At 37.4% G+C, this 10,000-nt stretch overlaps 1 protein-coding gene across 2 annotated transcripts in view; it reads right to left on the bottom strand.

The window, feature by feature from the left end:
• LOC106876081 (uncharacterized) overlaps window positions 1-10,000 on the bottom strand; it is a 157,309-nt gene that overhangs the window by 42,092 nt on the left and 105,217 nt on the right. The window lies entirely within an intron of this gene.

Genomic DNA, 10,000 nt, shown 5'->3' with positions numbered 1-10,000 from the left:
TCGTGTATATAAATGTGTGTGGGGTGGGGTATGTTATGTTTTTGTTTTCTTTTTTAATTATTTGAAGTCTTTCTATAAAGAAATGTTCTAACAAAGAAACAAACCCCCGGTACTAGAGTTTAGATAACAACAGCGTTGAAGAATTCTGTATACCGAGTGCGAAAGGTATTTGAGGACATATTTAGTTATTTAATAAAAGAAGCCTAGCAAAAACAAGTCCATTCTCGCAGAAACAAAATGGCCGGTTGTGTTGCACTTGGTTGCTGGTTTTGTTGAAATATTTATTTCTTTATTGCCCACAGGGGGCTAAACATACAGGGGACAAACAAGGACAGATAAAAGGATTAAGTCGTTTACATCGACCCCAGTGCGTAACTGGCACTTATTTAATCGACTCCGAAAGGATGAAACGTAAAGTCGACCTCGGCGGAATTTGAACTCAGAACGTAACAGCAGACGAAATATCGCTAAGCATTTCTTTTCTACTCTAAGCACAAGGCCCTAAAGTTTGGTGGGAGGGGGCCAGTCGATTAGATCGACCCCAGTAAGCAACTGGTGCTTAATTTATCGACCCCGAAAGGATGAAAAGCAAAGTCGACCTCGACGGAATTTGAACTCAGAACATAAAGACAGACTAAATACCGCTAAGCATTTCGCCCGGCGTGCTAACCACTCTGCCAGCTGCAACATTCCAATAGACCCCGGCGTGGTTGTATGATAAGACGTTTCCTTTCCAACCAAATAATTTCTGGTTCTGTCCCACTGCGTGACACCTTGGCAGGTGTCTTCTACTGTAACCTCGGGACGACTAAAGCCTTGTGAGTGGATTTGGTAGACGTAAACTGAAAGAAGCCCATTATGTGTGTATGTATATGTGTGTGTGTGTATGTATATGTGTGTGTGTGTATGTTTCCCTCCCCGACCGCTTGACAACCGGTGTTGGTGTGTTTGTGTCCTCGTAACTTATCAGTTTGGCAAACGAGACTGATAGAATAAGTACCAGGCTGAAAGAAATAAAATAAATAAGTAGTGGAGTTGGTTCGTTCAACTAAAAGTCTTCAAGGCAGTGCCCCAGCATGACCACAGTCTAATGGCTGAAAAAGTAAAAATATGAATGAATAAAGTATGTTTTATTTCTAAAAGCGTTGATACGTGTACCTTCGGTGTGACCTCAACCACAGTGCACGACTTCTCCCTAAGCATTAGTAAAATACTTGGCCTATTCTGCTTACATCAAGTAGCTGTTTTGATTGGGATGTTTCTTGAATATTCTTATTTCACAACCATCGGAGCACGAAGCAATCCTCACAAACGCACATTCGTGAGATGGTTGTGATCTATAAACAGTTTTTAAGTAGGAACCGTAAAGAGAAGTTTGAACACACAATACGCATGTGCACTTTGCATTCCTAAAACGGAAGAGAAGAATGAAGTAAGTTATATGATGGTCTGCATACCACGTGTGAAACTACAATTACGCAGCTTTGCAGCTATTTTCTTGTTTTTAAAGGTGTGAATACATTTTGGCTCGACAGAACTCTTGCATGGCAGTCAGAACAGTATTTCCTGTGTATAGCATTGCAGAAGGTTTTTGCAGCAATGTCATACCTCATAGGAAAGCAGTATTTTGCGGATATATTTGGACTGCTGCTGCTGAAATGGATGATATCATCTACACTTGATATTGCACAATCGATATCCTCTATTACAACGCAGAATTCTAAAGTATTGTTTATCTCTCTTAAGATATTCATTAGCTATCTCCTGTTTCTGGAAAGCAAAGGTGTAGCCATATAGATCAGATTCATCATGACGTATTCATTATAAGTCCATGAAAGGAGTTTTTCTCAACCATTTTTTTTACCTATGGGTCCTTTTGATTCCTCCTGTCTGATGATTTAAAAATCCTATTGTATTTTATAATTAAATATTATTAAGAATCGTATTAAAAAAATTGATGAAATATTTTGTGTATTGTAGAAGTATAACCAATTTTATTGCGGATAAATTTAAACAACAATGTCATATATGGAACTCAGAAAGGTTCTTATGGACCCCGGTTGACAACCACTGCAGGAAAGGTTATTTTTTCCTCTAAATTTTAACAACAAAATCATATATGGTCCCCAAAGGACTCCAGTTAAGAACCACTGCGAGAAAAGCTATTTTTTCATGTAAGCATTATTGGTATTTTCTAGACCAGTGCTTCTCAACCATTTTTTTTATCTACGGACCCTTTTGATTACTACTTTACTCTTGTGGACCCCCATAGCCATTCGATGTTTAAAAACCAGTTTCGTCGATACATATTTTAAAATTCCTATTTTGTTTGTCACACTCATTAACTTGTGTAGGTTTGCAATAGCCACTCTGTGTGAGAGAATATGTTTCAGTGGCTGGAAACAAGTTGAACTCTCTTTTATCTTTCACCTCTTACGTGTTCCAGTCATTTAGACTGCGGCCATGCTGGAGCACTGCCTTGAAGAACTTTAGGCGAACGAATTGACCCCAGTACTTATTTTCTTTAAAAGCCTGCTACTTATTCTATCAATCTCTTTTGATGAACCGTTATGTTACGGGAACGTCAACACACCAACACCTGTTGTCAAACAGTTAGAGTGGGGCAAACACAGGTATAAAGACACACCCGTATATATATATATATATATATATATATATACGACGAGCTTCTTTCAGTTTCTACCTCCTACTATATTTTCGTCCCAAAGACACTTGCCCAGTGTTCCACGCAATGGGGCTGAACCCGGAGCCATGCGGTTGGGAAGCAAGCTTCTTATTTCTGTATTGCCCACAAGGGGCTAAACATAGAGGGGACAAACAAACGGATTAAGTCGATTACATCGACCCCCAGTGCGTAACTGGTACTTAATTTATCGACCCCGAAAGGATGAAAGGCAAAGTCGACCTCGGCGGAATTTGAACTCAGAACGTAATGGCAGACAAAATACCGCTAAGCATTTCGCCCGGCGTGCTAACGTTTCTTACCGCACAACTACGCCTGCGCCTATGACTTTCTGTTGCATAACCTTCTGTTGGTATGGAGAGTATTTCTCCTGCATGTCTCTGTTTAAATTGGCCAACCGTGCCGTTCTTGGTTCACACGGAACAGCCATACACTCAGACTAGCTGTCCAGGAGTTCGACTAATCTCCTGACACTAAATCAGTCGCTGTCAGTTATACGTGTGGTTTACTAATTTCGTTGTTTAAGTCGAGGAGCTCTCTTTTTAAGTGATACGATGCGGCACTCAAAGGTCGTCTAGAATAATCTTATACCTCTGCCATTATAAATCCCTTTCACACAGATCGTGTCAGTTTCACTGTTATGTGTGTGTTTTAGTATGTGTGTGCATGGATATCTATCTATCTATCTATCTATCTATCTATCTATCTATTTATCTATCTATCTATCTATCTATCTATCTATCTATCTATCTATCTACCTGTTTACAGACACACACACACATACACACACATACATATATATGTACATATACATACATGCATATATATGTATGTATTTGTATGTATACGTATGCATGAATGTATGTATAGATTGATAATGTGTGTGTGTGTAAGTGCCGAAAATGAAATATAATATAATATAATATAATATAATATTTATATATATATATATATATATATATATATATATATATATATATATAAGTGTCTGTGTATGTGTATGTATGTGTGTAATAAACGCATACACGTACGCGTATTCATGTAAAAGTCAGTTTAATAAATATCTCCGTTCAGGTACATGCTAGTGATGATGACGATAATGATGATGATAGTAATAATAATAATAATAATAATAATAATAATAATAATAATAATAATAATAATACTCTTCTTTTAATTTTGACTCTATATTTTCAGGAGGAGTTACCTCAATCCTTTCTATATAAATATAATAATAATAATAATAATAATAATAATAATACCTAAATAAAGCCAACATTATTTTATCACTGGAAAAAGATATGCAAACATAAATGGCGAAATGATTGCTAAGTCTGGATATGTATATATATATGTGTATATTTAATTCACACACACACACACACACACACACACATACACACACATATGAACATGTGTGTATGTGTGTTTGTGTGTTTGTGTGTGTGTGTACGCACTCAGTCACCCTCGAATAACTCGCTTCACCTGCTCTCTTCACCCATTTTGTATGTAAACTTCTGGCAAACAGACACAATTATCTCTCCAAATATAAATGAAATTTTACAAACATTAAACAAACTGGAATATCGCAGGTGAAAGTATAGATTACACAACATTGTTCAACCCAAGCTGTAATGAACGGAACCTCATTATTTAGGAAAACTCTCCTATCGTATACCATGACAGATAATAGAAACACAGAGTTAATTTCGTTTTGTTGACATAAACTAAAATATCTGTTTAAATATTATACAAAACCAAATTGATAATTTGACGTTAAATTCAGAATTATTTTACACACTAAAAAAATATTGATGTCAAACTTGGGCACAAGGCCATCAATTTCGGGGAAGGGAGTAAGTCGATTACTTTGATCCCAGTTCTCAACACGTTCTTATTTTATCGACCCCGAAATGATGATTGCCTGAAAGGCAAAGTCGATCTTGGTTCACGTGGAGTTTGAACTCAGAACATAAAGACGGACGAAATGCTGTTAAACATTTTGCCCGACGGGTTAGCGATTCTGTCAGCTTGCCGCCTCATATAATTAAAATATTATTTTCAAATTTTGGCACAAGGCCAGCACATTCGGGGGACTGGGTCAGTCAATTAAATGGACCCAGTGTTCCACTGATATTTATTTTGTCGACCCCAAAAGGATGCAAGACAAAGTCGACCTCGTCGGAACACATACTTCAAATATTAACATTTATATATTTTTCTATATAATTTATTTTTTACTTGTTTCAGTCATTGGATTGCAGCCATGTTGGGGCACCGTCTCGAGGATCTTTTGTGGAACAGATCGATCCCAGAACGTATGTCTTTCTTTTAAAGTTTGGTACTTCCACTCACACATACACACACAGAGAGAGAAACGTATATTGTTTACAAATATACGTGCATACATGTATATGCACTCGCGCGCGCACACACACACGCATGTAAAAGATACTTACTCAAGGTGCTGTTCAGTGGGACTGAACCTGAATCTGTGAGACAGCAAAGCAAGCTTGTTAACCATACAGCCATGCCTTCACCTATATCCAGCCATGTCTGCGACCCTATTTATGATATTTCGACTGGATTCAGATAACTAATACATTTCACCAGTTAATTTCCACACGATTTGTAACAATCCAACGTTTATGCTTAAATCGTTCGTATATCAACACTTGTATTGTTTAATGCGTCTAATGGTTGAAGACACAAAACGTTTAAATGCTTTCAGAAACAACAAAACCAAACATCAACTTCTAATTCGAGTGGGGAAGATTGACAAGGAAACTATAAAACTGCCATCTATATCCTTGTTTATATTCGCATAAACACATGCGCGAATACTTTAAGTAGACAAGTATTATTCTCTCCAATCCCTCACTATCATATATATATATATATATATATATATATATATATATATATATATATATATATATATATATATATATATATATATATATAGTTGGAATTTATAAAAAACAAACAAAACAAAAGACGAAGACGGTGTGTAAACAAATAGATGTATTAGTTTAACGCTCGGAAAGTGAGAAAGTCTTTTATGTTTCGAGCCTACGCTCTTTAGCAGAAAGGAACAAAGAAATAAATAGAGAAAATAAAAACGGTTTAGTGGCTAGCGATCAATCATGGCGAATGCCGGACAGAGGTGTTCAGACAGGAGAGCTAGGAAGAAGAGATAATAAAGTAGTGGTGATCCCAAAACGAAGGTGCGTATGTGAGAGCGTATATGTGCGTGTGGATAGGGGCTGGTGATCTTGACGTGTGCGTGTGTGCATGTGTAGGTGTGTGAATGATGGTATGGGTGCTGGGAAGGTTCAGTGCTAGTGAGCGCGGGTTGGTGATGTGGTGTGGTGGTGTGTGCTGGGGTGCGGTGGGTGGGGGAAGCAAGGGTGGGATGGGTGGGTTAGGGTAGGGGTGGGGTAGGGTGGGGTGTAAGGGTTGGGAAGGGTTATATGGGAGTGAAATACGTGCGATAGGGTGGGGGTGGGAGGGGATGTATAGGAAGGGTGGGGTTGGAATGTGTGGGGTTGGAGTAACGACGGAGGGGGTTACGATGAAGAGAGAGGGTGGAAGGGAGAAAGTGTGTAGGAGTGAAGAGAGGAAGTAGGTGTCAGAGCAAGAGAGGAGAGGAGGGTGGGAGTGAAGGGAAGATGTAGGTGTAAGAGGAAGAGAGGAGAGAGGAGGGGGTTAAAGGTTAAATGAAGAGGAGAGGAGTGTTGAGTCTATTGGCGCAAAGGAGCGAAGAGAGAAGATTAATTCCTGTTCACGGCGAAGACTGCAGTCCGGATGGCCCCTGTGTAAGGACAATCCGAACACAGACAGGTGTTGTAAAGAATTACCGGTAGAGCGGAAATGGCGCGAGACCGGGGTGTCATTGCCGAGTCTGATGTCTCAGAGGTGTTCTGCAAACCAGTCAGCCAAGCGGCGTCCCGTTTGCTCGATGTACAGAGAAGGACAGAGTGAGCAGGAGATGCAGTAGATGACGTTGCTAGAAGTCAGGTGAAGGAGTCAGTGGTATCATAAGGTCGATGATGGGTGCCTGTGAGAATAGTGATATGTATATATATATATATATATATATATATATATATATATATATATATATATATATATATATATATATATATATATATATATATATAGTGGCTCTGTGGTAAGTAGCTAGGCGCAGGAGTGGCTGTGTGGTATGTAGCTTGCTTAAAAAACAAAATGGTTCCGGATTTAGTCCCACGACGTGGCAGCTTGAGAAAGTGTCTTCTACTATAGCCCGACCAAAGCCTTGTGAGTGGATTTGGTAGACGGAAACTGAAAGAAGCCCGTCGTATATATATATATATATATATATATATATGTGTGTGTGTGTGTGTGTGTGTGTGTGTTTGAATGCCTGTGTTTGTCCCCCACCATTGCTTGACAACAAATATTAGTGTGTCTACGTCCCCGTAACTTAACGGTACGGCAAAAGAAACTAGAATATGTACTAGGCTTACAATGAATAAATCCAGGGGTCGATTTGTTCGACTAAAGGCGAATAAACAAATAAAAGTATATAAAAATATGTATACACATATATACACGTATACACACACGCACACACAAACACACACACACACATATATATATTTCATTAAAGGATATGTTGACCTCTAATGGTCGTATACAAGGAAATACTGATCCATGGTTAATATATATATATATATATATATATATATATAGAGAGAGAGAGAGAGAGAGAGAGAGATAGAGTATATATATATATATATATATATATTAAGCATGGGTGTCTCTTGCACTTTCGTCGATTTTTGTTTTTTTGTTATTTGTATTTGTTTGTATATATATATATTTATATATATATATATATATATATATATATATATATATATATAGAGAGAGAGAGAGAGAGAGAGAGAGAGAGAGAGAGAAGGAGAGAGCGCAAGAGCGAGAGAGACTAATAGATATCGACATATGTTTATATGTATACAAACACAAACAAAAGCGTACGTATATATTTATATACAGATAATGCATGTGTGCGCATATATGTGCGTACATACATATGCACACATGCATAAACGAATTCATATATATATATATATATATATATATATATATATATATATATATATATATACGCGTAATGGCCTCCAGGCACTCATATACGCTGGCAGAAAACATGGATAGATGCATACAAAATCATTGCAGACGACATTTGAGTGCCGCGTCATATCACTTAGGTACCACTTCATGGACAGTGAAGAGAGAAATTCGTACATCACGTGCATATTAAGCTGTGATATATATATAATAATATCGAAGGGAAATAGAAATATTAGAAATTTCTACTATAAGTGGCCTAGCGTGTAAAAATTTAGTCCAAAGACTATATATTACTCATATATAAAGTGTACTTTTAAACACATAAGAGTTATCCACCATAGGATTCCCTCACGCTAGAAAGAACAGCTAAGTTCCACAACCACTATTAGGGAGAAAATTTCGAAAGGAATGAAATAAAAATAAAATCATTTACCATCTAGTTTCCTGGACCAATTGGTTTCTGATTTTTATTTTAGCAAATAAAATAATTTGCTAGGTGAAATCTTCATCAACAGGTACACTTCAGATTAAACATATATACACGAGGCAATCATTTATATGCCTCATGTTTATACATTCTAATTTTAATTTTAGAATGTTGAAACTAGATGGTAAATATTTTTGCTTTCATTTCATTCCTTTCGAAATTTTATCCCTAATAGTGGAACTTAGCTGTTCTTTCTAGCGTGAAGGAATCCTATGATGGATACCTCTTATGTGTTTAAAAGTATAATGTATTTATGAGTATATATATATATATATATATATATATATATATATATATATATATATATATATATATATATATATGTATATATATATATATATATATATGTATATATATATATATAGGATGAGAAAAACTTGCGTGCGAACTAAAAGTGACGAGATCTACCGAAGGAAGCACTTGGAGGAGAAATGCTCAACATATCAGGTGAAAGTAATGCATCTTTATGTATCTCATAATCTAGAGAACAGGCGTGGTTGTGTTGTAAGATGTATCCTTCTCAACCACATGGTTCTGGGCTCAGTCCCATTGCGTGACACGTTAGGCAAGTGTCATTTACTATAGCGTTCGGCTGATCAAAGCTTTGTGAGTGGTTTTGCTAGACAGAAACTGAAAAAAGCCAGTCGTGTATATATATATGTGTGTGTGTGTGTGTGTATAACAAACATATAAGCTCCATATGTGTCGGTAATCTACAGAAAAATAAAGCAATTCATGAAGATGTTATCCATATCAGTAGATGTCCGATAATAATGGTTTCAAATTCTGGCCCAATGCCAGCTAGTGGTGGTGGTTGGTGGTGGGGGGGGGGGGGGGGGTAAGTCAATCACATCAATTCCAGTGCTCAACTGGTTCTTAGTTTATCGACCTCGAAAGGACGAAAGGCAAAGTCGACCTCGATGGATTTGAAACTCAGAACGTAAAGACAGATGAAATGCCGCTAAGAATTTTCTGCGGCATGCTAACGATTCTGCCTGCTTTCCTCCTGAGCGGTTCGATAATATTAGCACAGGGCGGGCAATTTCGAGGGAACGGGTAAGTCGATTACATCATCTCTAGGTCTCAGCTGATGCTTAATTTATCGACTCCGAAAGGACGATAAGCAAAGTCGATCTCTCCAGAATTTGAGCTCGGAACGTTTAAGAACGGACGAAATGCTGCAAAGTTTGTCTGGTGTGTTAACGATTCTGCTAGCTCGCCGCCTTAACTGTCCAATAATATTGAAAGAAATAGTAACTTCTCCTGGTCCTGCAATAAATACAACACATTTGATCTGGAAGGTTGCAACTTTGCTTCCAGAAACAGGAGACAGCTAATGAATATCTTACTTACAAAAGAGATAAGCAAGACCTTAGACCCCCAGGTAGTGATGGAAAATATCAATTGTACCATACAAGCGTAGAAGATATCACCCAAATATCATCAGCTGTCCAGCAATATCCGCAAGATACTACCGACCTATGAGAGATGACATTGTCGCTAAAGCCTACAATGCTATACACAAAAAAGACTACCCTGACTGGAATACAAACGTTACTCGAGAACTAAAATGTACCAGTGCCGTTAAAACTACGAATACTAATAGAATATTCCACTGAAAACAGTGACGCTGTATAAACAGAATAGGTTAAGTATTTTTCTAATGGTTAGGGAGCATAAGTCATGAA

This window comes from Octopus bimaculoides, chromosome 20, assembly GCF_046866305.1.
Source record: "Octopus bimaculoides isolate indiv1 chromosome 20, ASM4686630v1, whole genome shotgun sequence".
Taxonomy (NCBI): Eukaryota; Metazoa; Mollusca; class Cephalopoda; order Octopoda; family Octopodidae; genus Octopus; species Octopus bimaculoides.
The sequence above is the reverse complement of the archived record's forward strand: the minus strand, read 5'-3'. Positions and strand labels throughout refer to the sequence as shown.